Source organism: Struthio camelus, chromosome W, assembly GCF_040807025.1.
Source record: "Struthio camelus isolate bStrCam1 chromosome W, bStrCam1.hap1, whole genome shotgun sequence".
Lineage (NCBI taxonomy): Eukaryota > Metazoa > Chordata > Aves > Struthioniformes > Struthionidae > Struthio > Struthio camelus.
The window spans coordinates 23,996,509-24,013,396 of record NC_090981.1 but is presented as its reverse complement, the minus strand read 5'-3'; the positions used below and the strand labels follow the sequence as shown (position 1 = coordinate 24,013,396).

Below are 16,888 nucleotides of genomic sequence, written 5' to 3'. Positions count from 1 at the left end.
AAGGATCTGTCTTGTTTCAGTGGAATTTCAGAAAGGCACTGATTCTACAAGGTCGCACTTATTTTTAGCACAAACTTCCTTTTCAGCAAATTCTCGACTCCGGTTGGGCTCCTGGGAGTGATGCAAGTGTGCAATTGTGCTGAAACTACTTCCTAATCAAAAGTGCTTCTAAATGCAGTGTTTGATGAAGCACAAGTGGATAGATAGTGATGCTGAGCGAGTACAGGTACCATCTCCAAATAATAGTCTTATAAACATTATGGGACAGAGCTTCAGTCATTGTAAACCATGCAAGTCCAATCTGGATTGCATTAAGCTATTCAAGTTGAGAGAGAACTGGCTCTAAGAACGTCAGCTCTTCCCGTTCCAAACGGGCTCACTGCTCCTGTAAAGGACATGAGTGATGACAAGAGGCGTGTTTTTTGGTGGGGTTCTTTTACTAGTAGACGCTTGGAATACAGCACTGCAAATGTGTTAGAGCAGGTTTTATAACCTGTGTCTACTGCAATGACTTTTAGCCACAGACTTTACGGAGTAATAAGATTTCTTCCAAGTCTCAAAAAACCAACAAATCTGCCTCTTGCATTCCCGAGACAATGCAAATATAACTTGATGCAAGATACCTTGGTGCTCTGTTCTATTTGTGCAGCCCAGCACAAAAGGCAATCAATAACTGAGTAGGATGTTTGCATACCAGCACAATGTAGTTGCTATTAGTATTACTCAAAGCCTCCATACGTACACATACACACCCCCACACACCACAGTGGTGTTTGATTTAGTAAAAATTATGCTACTGGCATGGAGGAGTTTCTGAAATTAAGATAGTAATGACCATCCCGATATGGTTTCCAAGTCAAAGAGAAAGGTCTGATTTTTCTGAACCAACACTATGGTTTCTAGAGTCCACCCTTACCTGAGACAACAAGAAGCCACCATGATGAGCTCTGCTTTTTGCTATCTGATCTTTTCAGTGTTCAATGAATAACAGTCTGGGTGGAAATGCATGTACAGAATAGCTTGTTGGCTAAGAAAATGCTCACACGGCTACTGCCACAATATTCTAGTAACCGGCCTATTGTGTCTGGAGCTTGTAAGTTCTGGCAAGGTTATACATACTACGTGGAAAATCGTAAAGGGAAGTGCTAATTTCCTGGTAAATGCTATAAAAGTGTAAGGCCAGATTTAATCTTGAGAACACATTCAACAGCAATGGCTGCATAGACACATCTATAAATAGCTGTTAGGAAAGATATTCTTCCATGTTAAAAAACGTCCCATCCAGCTGCTTTAGCCTCACTGTACAGCCAGCTAAACCCAGTTTAATTCCCAGAAAAATCAAAGTATATAACCATGTCAAAGTTTCCCCATGGCACAGTAAGCCAGATCAGTAATGGATGGATCTTGTTTCATTCATAATTATTACAAACTTTATTTAAATAATGATGGGACATGTCCATACACAACAGCTGCGCTTCGATCCACAAACTATTAAGCTTAATGAGAGAATTACTGGACAAAATTTACTGGTCTGTGTTAGGCATGAAGCAAGATGAGAAAATTTAACGGCCGTAAAAACCCATGGCTGTATTAATGAAAAAAAAAAATTTTGTTTCTACAAAAATGTAGAAACAATCTAACTTTCTTCAAAAAGCCTGCATGTCTATTAAGAAGGAATAGTATTTAACCACAGAACGAGGAAACTAAAAATTTCAGCCTGATGAATTTGAACTACTGCATAAGGAAAAATGCATGACAAGAAAAAGTAACAGTCTGTGAACTGACCCCGGAAATATTCAGGAAATAGCCCTTCTCCTCACATTCAGCATTTCTTACCCTGGCAAAAATGAAAAGACCATAAACAAGGAGGGGGAAAAAAAAAGTGAGTCGTGTAACAGAGGTAATGAAAAGATCTGAGACGCTCTTGTAGTAAGCGTTCTAAGAGCATCCAAGAAACCCAAGTCCCATGTTAATGTATCATTGAAAGACACTTAAATAGCGAGATCTACCTATCAATATATAAACAAACATACATCGATCTACCAGCACATGCTTTGTCCTGGGGAAGGCAGAGCGTGGAAACCAGTTGGCCACCTTGAATTCTATTCACGGCGACGGTGCAGATTTAGCATGCGACGCCGGCAAGCATCTTTTCCCTCCTTTGGCTAAACCCGTGGAAATCTCTGAGTGGAAGACGCTATTGTTAATACTATTTACCCCTTTAAATTCACAGTTCCTAGAAAGTGAAAGACACAGTTCTATGAAATTCAGAGAAAACAATTAGGAATAATGTAACAAAAAAAGACAGGAATACAACCTGCAGGCTGCAGCTTCCAGAAAAAGAGGAAAGTTAGGTGGGCGCAGTGGAGCTGTTCAGGAGAGTATCCTTTGTCTGTGCCTGCTTGGGTGGCGGGCTAACTGCTGCACAACCACCCTGCCTGCCCGCACCTGGCAGCAAAAGGGATCACGCAAAATGCCTGGGCCCAACGGTGCCGAGGGGATCAGACAGATGTGAACGAACAGAAGCTCAGTAGGTGCTCGGGGAGTTAAAAAGACGGGAGGCGCAAGTGGCTATCAGCAAGACGCAGCATGGAGTGCCAGACGTTACAACTGAATTGGCACGTGGCAAGACGATGTCTGGGATGGTCAGCTCTTTTTTTTTTTTTTTTCTCTTTTCTCTCTAACAGTTGCTGCTCAGTCACCTGAATGGTGGTGCAGGTGGCCACAGAGACTTATGCCAGCTCTGGGCCCACCATCGCTACCAGCCTCCAACATCTTTTTGTGACCCACCGTGCAGCCATCATTCATCTTGCCCTCTCCTGTCCCGTTCCTGTTGTCTTTACAGCTGGCCATTCATTTCATGCAGCCAAAAAAGCACTTTAGCACTCCAGGTATCTGGCCCCTACAGCAGAGGCTGGTGTGTGAACGCATCAGGGCAACCGCTTGCACTCCTTCAATTTACCCAGTGACCAGGGGTCTCCCCTAACTGTTGGCGCGGGGGTGGAGAATGGACAAGGGGACAACAGAGGGTGGGGGCAACGCCCAAGCGATGCCCCCACTTCTCCTACAGTCCTGTTGACTCTATTTCCCTATTGATTATAAGCTCTCTGGTGCTGCATCTCCTTTTGCTGGGTCTCCAGCTTCTAGTAACTGGATCCTCGGTCTCTGATGTGGGTTTCTAGGTGCCACTACAATCATAAATTATGTGTGTAAAGCATATTCTTTCTCAACTTTTGTGCACATCAAGAAGTACTCCCTAAGTGTAAGAGGAACACACGGGTGCCCTCTGCTATACACGCTTTACTACCATTTTAATTGGATTCAGCGCTGCTTACTCATTGCCCAGCTGCTGTGGGCTGCATGCCAGACGTGACGATTAGGCCCAAGGGAAAGCCACCAGCGAGCATGATTTCGCCTTACATAGTAAGCCACAGCACCTATCTTCATTAAACAGAGTAATACAAACTCTTATTACTAGTTCTATGAACCACAGATACACAGACCATGTGGAACCTCCCACTAAGATCTGCACAAATACATGGCTAAAATAAAACTTTAGATAAAAGGCAAGGTACTTCTCAAGTGAGTTTCAGGAGTACTTGCTTATTTTGTTCAGGTTGGTGTAAATGTGAATCCTTAGCAGCTTCCTCCCCCATAATTTGCAACTGTGCAAGGCCATACATCAGGCACAATAATGTCACCTATGGTGCGCAACATCAGTACCTCCTGTTTCAATAACTGATAAGCTGAAAAGATTTGGACAACCCCCAGGTAGAACTGATAAGACTCGGCCTGTAGAACGGCAGTAGCAGGTGTCAAGTCAGTAGGTAAAACTCAGCATGCTTAATGCAGGCAACCTGTCTTGTCGAGATCAACATTACTGCTTGTCCCAGTGCAGTACAAAAAGAAAACGTAAAGAAAAAACGGAGGCCTAAATAGGAGAAACCTTCTGCTGACCTGAGTGAGACATCCCCAATGACTGCAGCATTAACAGGATGCTGTTGTTCAGAGAGGGAACAGTCAGATGGAAGATGAACATCTCCCAGATGGAATTAGAAGCATCTCAGGCCTATCGATTTGGTTGTAACCTTTACTGTAAACAGTCTACGGGGGCTTCATCAGCCACCTGTTCAGTGATATTTGCGTTGAAATTTAGAGCCAACGCAAATGAGAAAACGGCCACGGTTCCTTGCTAAAGCATCTGCTCTGATCTGTCCCTCTGTTTATACATTAACAGGAATAGCGAAGGTACACATTTTAGAAGAAGGGGTAACACAGTGCCACTAACCCTCGCACACAGCAACAGAAACAATGTACTCACCATTTGTCACGATGTTGATGGTAGCAGTAGTGGTATTATATCATGCAATATTTCACTTTCTAATAATTGCTCAATTTTATACTGAAATCAGGCTTGCCAAAACCGGGAGGAAAGCCATCTGTGCTTGGAGGATGACTGCCAGAAACATTTGCAATTTTATTTTGGGGTGATAAACCTGCAGGATGGAACAAAGGCAATGCCCAAATAACCCCTCTCCCTCACCACCCGCACCACCTAGAGCAACACACCAGCTTGGTTGGTCATTACAAAGAGGTCTTTACTATTTTTAAAAGCCTCAGTCATTTAAGAGATAAAAATAGCTCTATTGATTATATGTGGGCCTTCAGTAAACCTCTGTCAAGATTCCCAGTTGATTTAAGAGCCAAATGTAGCAATCACTGCCTTCTGACAGGAGAGAACACCATCTCTAATATATACTTTGCTGTTTCATCTCAGCAGGCTTAATAGAAAACAGATACACTACCAGCAACACCATTACTCTTCCCGACCCTCACTTTGCCTGGGAAATATCAGTGTGAGTCAAATGACCTTCCATTCTCTCATCTGGTAGATGGAATAAAAATTATGCGGCTCCAGGTGACCCAAAGCTCTAATAGGAATGAAACGTGGCCTCCCTTTGTTTTCCTTTTCTTTCAGATAACAAAGGTGACGCAGGAAGCCTGATATATTTTCGCAGCAATCTTGCCAATTGTCACTGATTAAAAGTTTGACATAGCCCTGCAGACACGGTCTCAGCTGCCACGCGTCTGCTGTAAACATAACGTTAGGATCAGGCGGGAATCCTGAAACAATCTCTCCAGCTCAGACAACTCTTCAGGTCAGATTCCCTCAGATACTTAGCATATGCTTCCCTTCACTGTTGGAACATATTTAAATGGATTCCAGCCCTTCTTCACCCTCTAAGCAGAAAGATAATTGCAATTTCCAGTGCACTTATGTCTGTGTAACAGATCAAATTGATATATAAGGAACAGATTAATTCTGAAGAAAAATTAGGATCCCATAGAACTTATTGCTGTGTTTAGAGCAGCTAATTGCCGCTTAACATAATCACAAGCAACTTAACTTTGCTGGGGTTTTTTTAGTGCAAGAAATGGGATGTTGTCTCTTCACGCACGGCCTCTAGCTGCTTTCTGCAAGAAACTTGTCCCATTTATTTGACGTGAAAGTGTCCAATTTTTAATGTGATAAAGCAACAGAGAAACGCAAATTTTTACATTTAAGTCAGCTGTTAAGTAATCAGAGCACATTGCTCAGCTTCCGTGCAGTTTGGCCAGTGCTGGCCCTAAAGCCATTTATGCAGAAAACTGACTCATTAACGTAGCTTCATTTACCTTGAGTGAAACAACAACTTTTGTCAGAGTATTGTTCAAAAGGCACCAATTAACTTTGGCATGCAGTGGTTTGATACAGTATCAAACTATCCCCTCTCCCTCCAAATGTGGATGAAATCTGCTGCAACACTGCAAAATGCTAACAATGAACATTTATATATTAATTATTCCAGCTGTGGATTCCACACTAAACCTGAGAGTGCCCTACCTCCACAGCAACCTCCAGAGAGCCCACTGCCTTCTTCCACACTGTGGTAGTCTAATCATGGCAATAGTAATAGTTAGGCCAAATCTCAATATCAAACTCTAGGGAAGGTTGCTCAGCACAAGAAAATGCAGAGACATTGCAGTCAGGCAAGCTTTTATTAATGTGCACCAGAACTCGTACAGGAGAAAGGAAAGGTAAGGTTTTCCCCTCTGGAAATCACACACATTCGTCATGATAATTTATGTCTATGCCTGACAGATAAAAACTGCAGGTAAGCAAAGAGTTCTCAAAGATACGTACTTATAATTTGAATCCCTAACTTGCTTGTGAAATCAATTTTCTTAGGTTTTTCTATACCTTACAGAAGAGTATGAAGGAGATTACTGTAAAAATGAGTAATGTCCACAAAACAGATGTAATCCCTGAGGCAAGTTTCAAAAGCACCTGCAGATAAGCATAAGTGGGTATCAGAAAAAAAAAAAAAAACCAACTGAACGTTAAGAATACAATCAAATTAACTGGGAATATTCACTTTTCAGAACTAACTCTGACATCTCTCTCCCTTTGACATACATCTAGTCAAAGCTGCCTACATACTTATAGACATTCACCCAAACTTAAAAGGCTCAAGTATCACAGGAAAGGGTTTTTATCAGAAACTAAGACAAATTTCATCGATCTCTATCTTTCCGGGCAAATTTCACAGATCTCTTATCTTTCATGATTACTTTTCATGGACAATCAAGCCTAATGTTTTTTTCTGATATTTTTGGAAACCTCAAAGGAGTAAAATAAATCTGACTCTGAGACTGAAAAATCTATGTAGTTTGCTTTTCATCTGAGGCGAGTATGATGCGTGCAATAATCCAGTTCCTGCAGTTTGCTAGTAATTGCTAGCTGCAAGTGGCAGTCTCTGAGCTCTGCTCTGCCTGGATTCATGCCCAGCAAATTCCCAAATTTTAAATCATATATAATCTTAACAGCTTTATGGATAGGTTAATACAAGAAAGAGCCCTATCCCCAAGAATGCTTTTTCGGGAAAAATGATCACCTCAGTATGACAACATGACACATTTTCCACTCATATCTTCATTCCCCCACTTTAGGGTTATGAAGAAAATAGAAGGCAAAGTGAGAAGACAACAGACACACAAAACAAAATGCTACTTCCAAAATACTACTGAGACAAACAGTATTGTCTGTTAACCTGGACATAGGGTTAATTACTGTAATTCAATTTATTTTAAGGGAAAATGTTACGTGTAGATGTAATCAATTAACCCCTGAATATAAAAATCACAATTCCTGTAATTAATAGAACAGTGCAAGATCACTCTAATTACTGGGAGACGGCTACTGAGAGGAAACAGAAAATTATCTGATGTGATTTCAAGGGCAAATTTAAAATTGAGGTGCTGAGGGTCAGAAAAAATAAAAAAGGATTACAGTTCAGAGAGGGATCAGCCCCTGCACCAAATAAATACTCTGCTCTACTTCTGACACACATTCACCCATGTACTGTAGAATACAAGCATCCTTACGCATTCATTCACACCCGCTTCTTAGCGCAGCATGAAGGAATTAGAGCAGCATAGAAAGGGAGTCAAAGCAGCACTGACTGATGCCTGGAGTACCAAGTTACAAAAGTAAGTAATAGCTCTGTTATTATGTGCTTTGCATCTTTGGAAAAGCTGTGAAGAAAAAGGTTCAGTGTAGCAAAAGGACAGGTCCACAGAGCATATATGACTGCCTGAATGGGGCGTGATGGATGAGCTTCCTTGCAGACAGCAAAAGCCTGTAATCTGTTCTTGGGCTAGTTGGTCAAACAAGGCAAAATCATTCTCTTCTTCTTCAGGTAATGTTCTCTGCCTTTTCGGTAGCACGTGCAGGGTTTCTGCAAAGGCCAGTCGAGACTGTCACCCAGATGGGTCAGCAGTCTGTTTCCAGGTTCTGTGCTAGGGCAGGCTCAGCTATGCAGCCTACAACACAGCAGTAAGACAAAGCGATTTCTACATCACGCATGGTTTCTACAGCTATTTTAGGACTGATTGGCTACACTCAGGTTCCAACAGCAAATAATGAGATATACAGGAAGAAAAGCCATTTTCATGGCACCGGCATACAACTACTGACTGATGCTGAAAACATTATTACTAATATTCTAGCTAATTTGGTAGAGTTAAAGACTGCGTGCAGCAAACAGAACTCGGGCATCATCCTGATGATGACATTTCATCCACCAGTGCCAGAATGGGAAGTTTCTCGCTTTGGAGTTCACTGAAACACGCACAAATAATCTCTGCATGCTAGATTTGGGTCTGAAACACTAGTGTTTTCTCAGATAACTCAAGATCTCCTTCCAAAGCTCCTGCTCTTTTTCCTCTCTCCCCTATAACTTACAAATCCTTAAAAGAGGGGAAACACAGGAAAAGCAATGGTTCATTACCTGAGTGCATCTGCGTGAATTCTGCAAGAGCACTTGATGACCAGGCGCACGCAAGTATGGCATTTCTATAATTCTGCCAGGTGGTTTTGAACCCAAACAAATTCTTCATCGTTTGTCTGACAGAACAGAAATTCCTGTATAGGAACAGGGAAGAAGAAATGCATTGTAGCTGGCAAACTACTGCTGTTACTTCTTACCCTGCAGTTCTGCTACTTATGTGATTTATATCAAATGCCGCAGAGAGTGTTTCCTCTAACTTTGAGCTGGCCTCAATAACGTGGACATTCAGCTGATCAGCTGCCAGGAGCTGATCTACAGCCAAGACTCAAATTCCTGTCAGCAGATAGTAGAGAAAAAGCACAAAAGAAATTAGATCAGAAAATCCAATCTCTTTTTAATGAGACTGAAGGCTGTATGCATGGACTGTGCTGAACTAACTGGAAAAGCCCGAAGAGCTCCAGGTTGGCATCAAGGTGCGATGCTCTCAACATGAGTCCAGTCCAGGAGCCCCATGTCAAACCATGCCTGCACATATGAAAGATGTCTCAGAAACTTAAGTCTCTTCATGTGGCAGAGTAGCGATTCTCCAGGTTACAACAGAATCATGCAGTAGCAGTTACAATCAAAGGGTGTTGGCTTGTTTCTGGTGATACCAGTGGAAACGCTGCCATTGTCTGCTGGGTTGTGCAGTCGCGATTCCCACTGGACTTCAGAGAGACGTGTACCTGCTGTACAGTTCATATCATGTACATCAGCTAACACATGATGTTGCCTTACCTAATGATAAGCCTTCAGCTTTCAAAGAACTGTATACATATAATACTTAAATCCTTACAAAAGTATGCCTTCTTATATAAAGACTGAGTTACATTCTGCTAACTTTATACGGATTTTGGCCAAAGTCTCTCATCTGAAGTAAGGGAAGTGGATATAACCTATTCAAATTTCCTGTGAATTTTCAGGTTATTCTTACTTTTTTGAAGAAAATCTTTACTTTGGTTCAAGTTCTTTCTTTCTTAGAGTAAGTGAATGAGGTTCTTTTTGCCATATTCCATGCCATACTACTTCTCATTAAAGTCTGCCTGTGAGCAATTCAAAATAGAATCTCATGGGGATAAATTGTTCTGTGGTGAATATCACCACATTCATTTTAAGTAAAATGCTATTCATTCTTTTGCATGTGCGTGCACCTATAGTCAACCTATGCTTGTGAAAACCTCAGTTTCACAATATCTGTGACTATATATATTGGCTATACACACTGATAATTTCTAGGATCCCGAACAACAGGATAAACATCAGCTACAAAATGGTCTATGATTCTTCAGTGAAAAAGCTTTCAGATCTAAATATAGCATGGTCAACACACTTATTCAAAACAGTTTCACTCTAAGATTCACACTTGGAAGAAAAAAAAAAAATGTGGATGTGTGCTATGTACAAAAGACGACAACCTACCCATGCATCTTCTACAGCAGCTTTTTGGAAGCTCTTTCTCAAAGACTTGCAATAACAAAGTGGTGTGAAGGACCTCACTCCGGCACTTCCCCTCTTCTAATAGAAGAAAATCAACTTTGAAAGAAAGCACTTAACTTTGAAAATCTTTTCTGGAAGCTTTGAAGAGCTCTGTTACCGGACATCTACTTTACCCCTGAGTTCTCAACAGTAACTTTTTCTGGATACTAGTCATACAAGTACCCTAGTAGAAGAAACAGCCCAGGACTTTCTGACGCTCTCTTGGGCTGATCAGTTTGATGAAACTCATTAACAACGATGACTTTACAGATGGCTTTGTTGGCTTGCCACCTATTCTTTGCGGTGTCTGGGTCCACCTGTGGAATGCAGACCTTAAAAGTAGTTTACCTATCAGTAAGAGCTCTGCTTAGTCAGCAGGGAGTCAGAAACATGACTAACTACAGAACAAATAGCACTCTCAGAACTTGCTGTTCAACAATTTTAAATAGGAAAATAGTTTCAGAGGTAGATTATATTCTCCTATATTTCAAAAACAGGAAAAAAGAAGGTTGAAATCCATTGATAATTTATGACTACCTTATTGAATACTGGGACATACCACAACTTGCCTCCTTAATTCAGTGCTAGAAACCCATGTGTTTTCCTCAGCAAACTACTAAGCTTTTTCTCCTCATGCCCTGAGAGGATTACTTAACTCCCTCAGCACAGGGTGAAACACTCTGCAGAATCCACCTGGAGTCAGGGAGGATCCACACAGTGAGTCAGGGAGATCTTTGAAGAAGGCAGCACAGGAACCTACAACTAGCAAGACTAAACTGCTCTCTAAAGTACTTCACTGAAGAATGGGTTTGCTTTATAAGAATGAAAACTCTGGTGCCTCTCTAGCACAGGCTAAAAGAAACGCTTGTATGCTTACTATCTTAATCCTAAGAAGCCCCCCATAATCTCTTCCCATCACTACAGTCACATGCAGCGACTCTCTCGTAAAAGGACTTGGCTTCCCTCACACAAGAACTCATTTGGCTTCCCCTACACCAGAACCGATTACTCTCTTTACTCATACACACCCTTACGTTCTCCAAAAGCTGAGAATGTATTTCTGCCGCAAGTCTGTGGGGACAGATGGTATCTTCCCTCCTTTTTGGAGGGTTTTAAAAAGATAGCTAGTGCTTCACATAAATAAAAAAAACAACTCTTGAGGATCAAAGGATGACCGAACATGGAACATGCCTTTTAATGTACATTAAAATAAAACTGACTTGTGACATTACTTCTTTTAGATGAACGCTGGTAAGCTCTGAAGAGATGTGTTATAAGGAGAAACTGGGATAAAGAGGCGTGGCTAATATCCCCCAGGGACTGGACAATGAAGAATAAGGAGAGGAAGCTGGATCCTCCTGGAGCCCACTGAGCGTGTTCTTTCTTTTTTCTTTATGGAGATAAATTGACTGCGTTTCTCCGTCCCAGTCCATAGGGCTAGGCATCCTACTTTCCCTTGACCCATCAAACCAAGATAACTCCCTTTGCCAGGATTTGAGTGTGTAGCCTCTGCTCTATCTTTCCCAGGGGCCGGGGCAGGACACAGTGATCCAGAAGAGTTTTGCCAGACTGAAAATGCAAATGGGGACAGAAATCTTTTCCAGACAACTACACTTCCATCTCATCTCTCGCTATGCGTACTTAGGAATGCATCAGGACACACATCCTAGGGAAAAAATGCCAAGTCAACACATGCTCCATAGGGTGATTTAAGAATGCTACCTTTTGCTAGCATTCTTCTCCTTCCTAGCTGTCTCTTGAACACAATTAATTGTACTGCATGAACCAATGCATGCAACTCTATAAAAAAACCCTTTCATTTCCAATATGCTGCTTTCAAGGTATTTCTAAAGTAAACACAGACAAAAGGTATGCTTTCCTTTATGACAGGCCTGAAATAAAGCAGCTCTAATTAGGAAAACCAGATATGACTTCAGAGGTAAGACAACTTCAAATGCTAGAATAAGAAATCTCTCCTCTGAGCCTATTTAGCAGCAATCTCCTACCTCTCCTCCTTCATATACCCTTTTCTCTTTGACTCTGCAAATCTATACAATAGGAATTTGATTACTGATTGCTGCTTTGTCACAAATCAACTGCACGTCATCTATCGTCAACCAATGTCCTGCATCAGCTGAACAAAGCGCTGCAGTATTCTGCCCTGACTATGCCAGCGCTTGCAATTTTTGGCTGGGACCAACCATAAAATAGAAGGCTGTAGCTTAGTATCTGTCTATCACTGGCACAATTATAAAGCTTGGGGTACAATCCCTAGGTCAAAATACTGCTGGGGATTAAAGCGCACAACTGGATCAACAAGGCTACCAATGCAAAGAAAAAAAAAAAAAAAAGACACTACTCTACTGGAATTCCCCTTGGTCATTCTTTTTATAAACTTGTATTTTACCTCAACAACACTGCACATTTTTTAAGAAAAAATAAATGCTTGTCCTGAAAAGTTTACGATCTACAACAACACATACATATGTGGAGAAAGAAGGGTTTAATTTTTAAAGATACAAGAAAAATGGTTCCCAACTGCAGTTCTATTGATTCAAATACAGAAGTCTTCTTTAGCCCTGTTCTTTCTTTAAGCAAACATTTTAACTGTCAGACTGTGAAAATATTGATGTAGCTTCTATAGTGTAACAGACTCCATAATAACTGACTTCTCAGATCAACAGTGCTTTAGGCTCCAACAAACGCATTCAGCTACTGACCTTCCAGCCCAGCACCAAGTCCTTCAAAATTCAACTTTGCATGCATGCATGCACATGGATGCATTCCCCAAAATATATGGGTTATTGCTTAGAGTTTGTGTTTTGGCAGGGACGTGGTTTCAGAGCATAGTTTTCCAGTTCAAGAAGCACAAACATGATGATTCATCTCACTAGCAATATTCAACTCATAATCATGTACTTGTTTAGTGTTTCATCGTTACCAACTCATCAGTCAGAGCTACATTTTTTCTAGGTTTACTTAAAAGAGCTACCTAAATCACACAAGGTTTGTTATCCAATCTTTATCCTAAACAGAAGACTTTGGAAACACTGATGTTTGAAAACCCTGAACAGGGTCTGAAAATAGACTTCAGAATTCACCCCCAGTCTTGGTTCGGTAACAGCAGAAATGTTGTCCCTCTTTTTTTTCAGTTGTCCTATAAAAGTTGTCTTTTGTTCTGTCAAATCAATCAAGTTAAATTAGGCTATTAGACTCCAAAAGCTGGATTTAGCCTGAATACTTCAATCATCACTACACATTTGCCCATAAAAGTAAACCTCAGTCACAATGTCTTGGATAAATTTAAGGTTTAACATGTAAACAGTTACCAGATGATCCAACTAAAGGAATATGGCTTCACTCAAGAGTCATTAATTTTTTTTAAGTTTCAATTCTAGCAGTGATGAAAAGGAAGATACTAAATATTATCTTTCTTTCTTTTTTAAAGACAGACAGAGACAAAAAGTCAGTACTGAAAGAGGACAGTGTCCTGAGTACCACGGACAAACAAGAAAAGAAACCATCTCGGCACATTACAGCTTTCTGTTTAAGTCACAGGCAGCTCTTGTATGATATAAATAGCAGTAGCGACTCCCTTGGGATTGCAGTGTTGTGTGAAGCTACACACAAAACGCTTCATTGATGTCTCTCAGGGACCAAGGGAGGTTGAAGGTCTATTTCAGCTAACCATCCTAACCTTCCATTCTCTTCCTCTGAAAACCACGCTTACCTTCCTTTTTAACCCTAGGAGCAGCTATAAGTCTAGGTATACACTCCTCTGAAGAACTTGCACTTAATAAAGCTCTGTAAGTTTGATTTCTAAGTAACTGAAAACATACTTTTATAAAGCCTACTGGTCTGTATCTCGGGCATCCAAAAGCAATGAAGGCTTCTGAAAGACTAGCAGGTATCTCCGAGTAAACGAATAAACACAACCACATCTCAGTCTTGCATTGCTTACCATTTACTCCTTCCCCTCCCCTTATTTTCCTGACAACAAGATGGACAATACATGAAAATTTGATTCTTAGGTAAGCCGAGTCTTGTAAATTAGCTTAATGAAATAGATGTATGTCCCTCTGATACTGATTAAGCTCAAGTATCCACTCAGCTAATGACTAAAGCAATACCATGACAGCTCCTGTGGAAATGTCATAGCTATACTTGTTTTTAAACAGTCCTTTACTCAGCACTTATTTCTCTCTCATACCCCCTGGCTATGAAAACAGGCCAGCTTCCAAAGAGCCGACAGAAGCAGCTAACAATCTAAGACATGACTGACATAACATAAAAATCTGCAGCTACTTTACACAGCTTGGACCTCAACATACAAAGGAGGTATGCCTTTGTGTCCCCAGTTTTCAAAGCAGATTACCAGTGCACTGCAAGAGACTGCTTTGGCTCTGTAATTATAGGCATCTTAATAATGGTCTGTTCGATGGCTGCCTACTGCTGGTGCCCAGACAGTTTAATCACTATGCATTCTACTGCAGAGAACTAGCTACCCTTCCTGTCATTTGAAACATGGAACATGTTGTATGAAGGCGGTGTAAATGAGTTTCCCCTGAACTATCCGGCTAATTTACTTTCATTATTTAAAGCCTAAATTATAAAATATACCACTAAAAGTGATAATGTGTTACCTCTTATTACAAAAGGATGTTTCATCTCAGCTCTACTAGATGAACAATCACTCCTTATTATGCCTATACATATATTATCTATTGAGCACCAGCTGCGTGCTCGGCCCTGTACAGACATAGGGAGACGCAGTCCCTGCTCCTGGGAAGCTTTATATAATCGGAAGTAGTGAAGTTTTGGCAGTTATTCTGCATGTAGAAATCCAATTGACTTCACTATGGGGAGCAGTTGCAGAAGCAGGCATTAAGGCATACACAGAAGCCAGTACAGTCTCAAGCGATAGACACAGTGAGATGAAATTAATGCAATGCTCCTACATGGACTGTTTTTATTAGGCTTTGTGGAAACAACTGCAAAGAGCGACAAAGAAGAGCTATCAATATACCTGAGCATATGTGAAGATGCAGAGAGATGACACAGTATTACAAATTCCAATAATCCTTCGTGTCGATGCCAGCTGTTTCTTTCCTCCACATCCTGCTGCTGTATAGTTACTGGCTTATTCTCTTCTCACACTACCATGCTTTCAAGTTAATATTGCTCCAGCAACATCCATCAATGGAAAAACCAATGTCCAAAGTCATACAATGACAGGGATTTGTTAAAGACTCCTAGGTAAACACTAGGGGAGAGTCTAACGCAGGAGGAAGACATGAATCACCACAATCCCCAAAACATATTTTACACTTGAGATGAAATCCTCCTGTCAGATTCATACAAGTACTTCCCATAACAAATGTGAAAGTATCTAAAGTACAATCGCATTCAAAAACGATGGACAGAAGAATCGGGAAAAAGCAAGACTGGAGTAGAAAAAAAGGGAGTAGGCCTGGGTACAGGAACTTGGAAAGGGAAGCAGAGAATGAAGAATGCTCAAATGGGGAAGCTGGAGGTTTGGACAGGTGAAGCAGGCTAGGGAGGGAGAGCTTTGGTGGCATCTGGGCACGGAAGGAGAGAAATGACTGGCAACATGAGGGCCAGATGGAGGGAAGACTATAAAGAACAAGAGGGACATTTCAAAATGAAAATAGCTGGAAAAAGACTGGGGTAGAAGGACAGAGGCAGATAGAAAGGAGTCTTTACAAATGAAGGAAGGGAATTATGGGCAAGGGGAGGAGAAAAGGAAAAGATTCACAGGAGATTCAATAAGAAAAGGGAAATAAGGACGTTAACTGGATACAAAGAATTCGAAGAGCAAGAAAACACCGTTAAGCTACCGTTACATATTTTAAGCATTTTCATTTGGAGTGTGGCGTTGCAAATTGGATCCAATGGACACGCGTTACTTTGTCCCTTTACTAACTCACTGAGTTTTTAATCTTACAGAAATAGGTGAAGGAGAGGGAGCGACAGAAGGAAAGAAGTCTCCTGTGTATTGACTGATACTGTATATCAATGAGGCAATGATGCTGCCCCCTCAGCAGCTGGCTCACAGGAAGACTACAGGTCCCAGTACTATGGCTGTATATAAACACAGTTTGTGTCCTGTAGGTCACTACCAGACCAAAAGACACTTCCCCATTGCTTCTGTTGGTATCTCTCTGGTCCTATGCCATTGGCATACCCTCTTTATCAGCTGCTAAATCAAATAAAGAACAGCTAAAATATATTAAATACTTCTTTGAACGCACTTTTCCACGTTGGTAACTGTAGTTGCCTCAGGGATGCATTTTGATCATATACAAAAGAGGAAGTAGCCTTTAGATCATGACTAGGAAGGCAGGTGGCCCACAAAACAACCACTTCATTCTTACGCGATTGAAACTAAAAAAAGTTTTGAGACTTACTGAGCCAAGGGAATTCTGCCTGAGCAGGAGAATTGGCCTTATGTTTTTAGAGATGAAGAAACTGGAGTCTGGGCCCAGCTCCCTATGTATGTTCATGTGGGGCTGTGATTTACACGGTAATTGTGTCCGTTGCCTGCAGCACATGGACTTGTTATAAAAGCATGGAAAATGTCTTCCCACAGAGCATTATCGTACACCTCAGGCAGCAACTGCATAGGAGAGGACTGACAAACAGCCCATAAGAAGAGGAAAAGACTTCCAAGCCTCAAGGTAGAATGGAAGAAGAGCGAGATGAGGAGGACAGAAATGTGAGTTTGGGGAGAAGCACACAGTGGGAAGGGAACTGGTAGAAATAAGAGGAAGCAGGAATGTATATAGAAAGCCCGATATACCATGTACCTAATTTTTATCACAGGAATCAGTTATATCTAAATAAAATGGATCACCATTTTCATACAGCTGAAAAGTTAAAACATCCTTCCCATGAAACCATTATAAATCTGTAAACTTCAGGGTCGATTTAAAAAATTTAACTCAGCTGTTCCAATTTGTATCGGACTGGAATTTGGCAGTCTCAGAAACCAAATCAATTCCAAATGAGAAGAGGATCTATAA

At 41.1% G+C, this 16,888-nt stretch overlaps 1 protein-coding gene across 10 annotated transcripts in view; it reads right to left on the bottom strand.

Moving 5' to 3' along the window:
* Positions 1–16,888, bottom strand: part of LOC138060893 (semaphorin-6A) — a 377,722-nt gene that overhangs the window by 68,711 nt on the left and 292,123 nt on the right. Inside the window, exon 1 of one of the 10 annotated variants that reach the window (XM_068924978.1) lies at positions 8,331–8,378. The exons of the other annotated variants lie outside the window; for them this stretch is intronic. The gene's annotated coding sequence lies outside the window, so the exon portion shown is untranslated. Of the gene's footprint in view, positions 1–8,330; positions 8,379–16,888 lie in introns of those variants that run through there. 10 annotated transcript variants of the gene reach the window in all.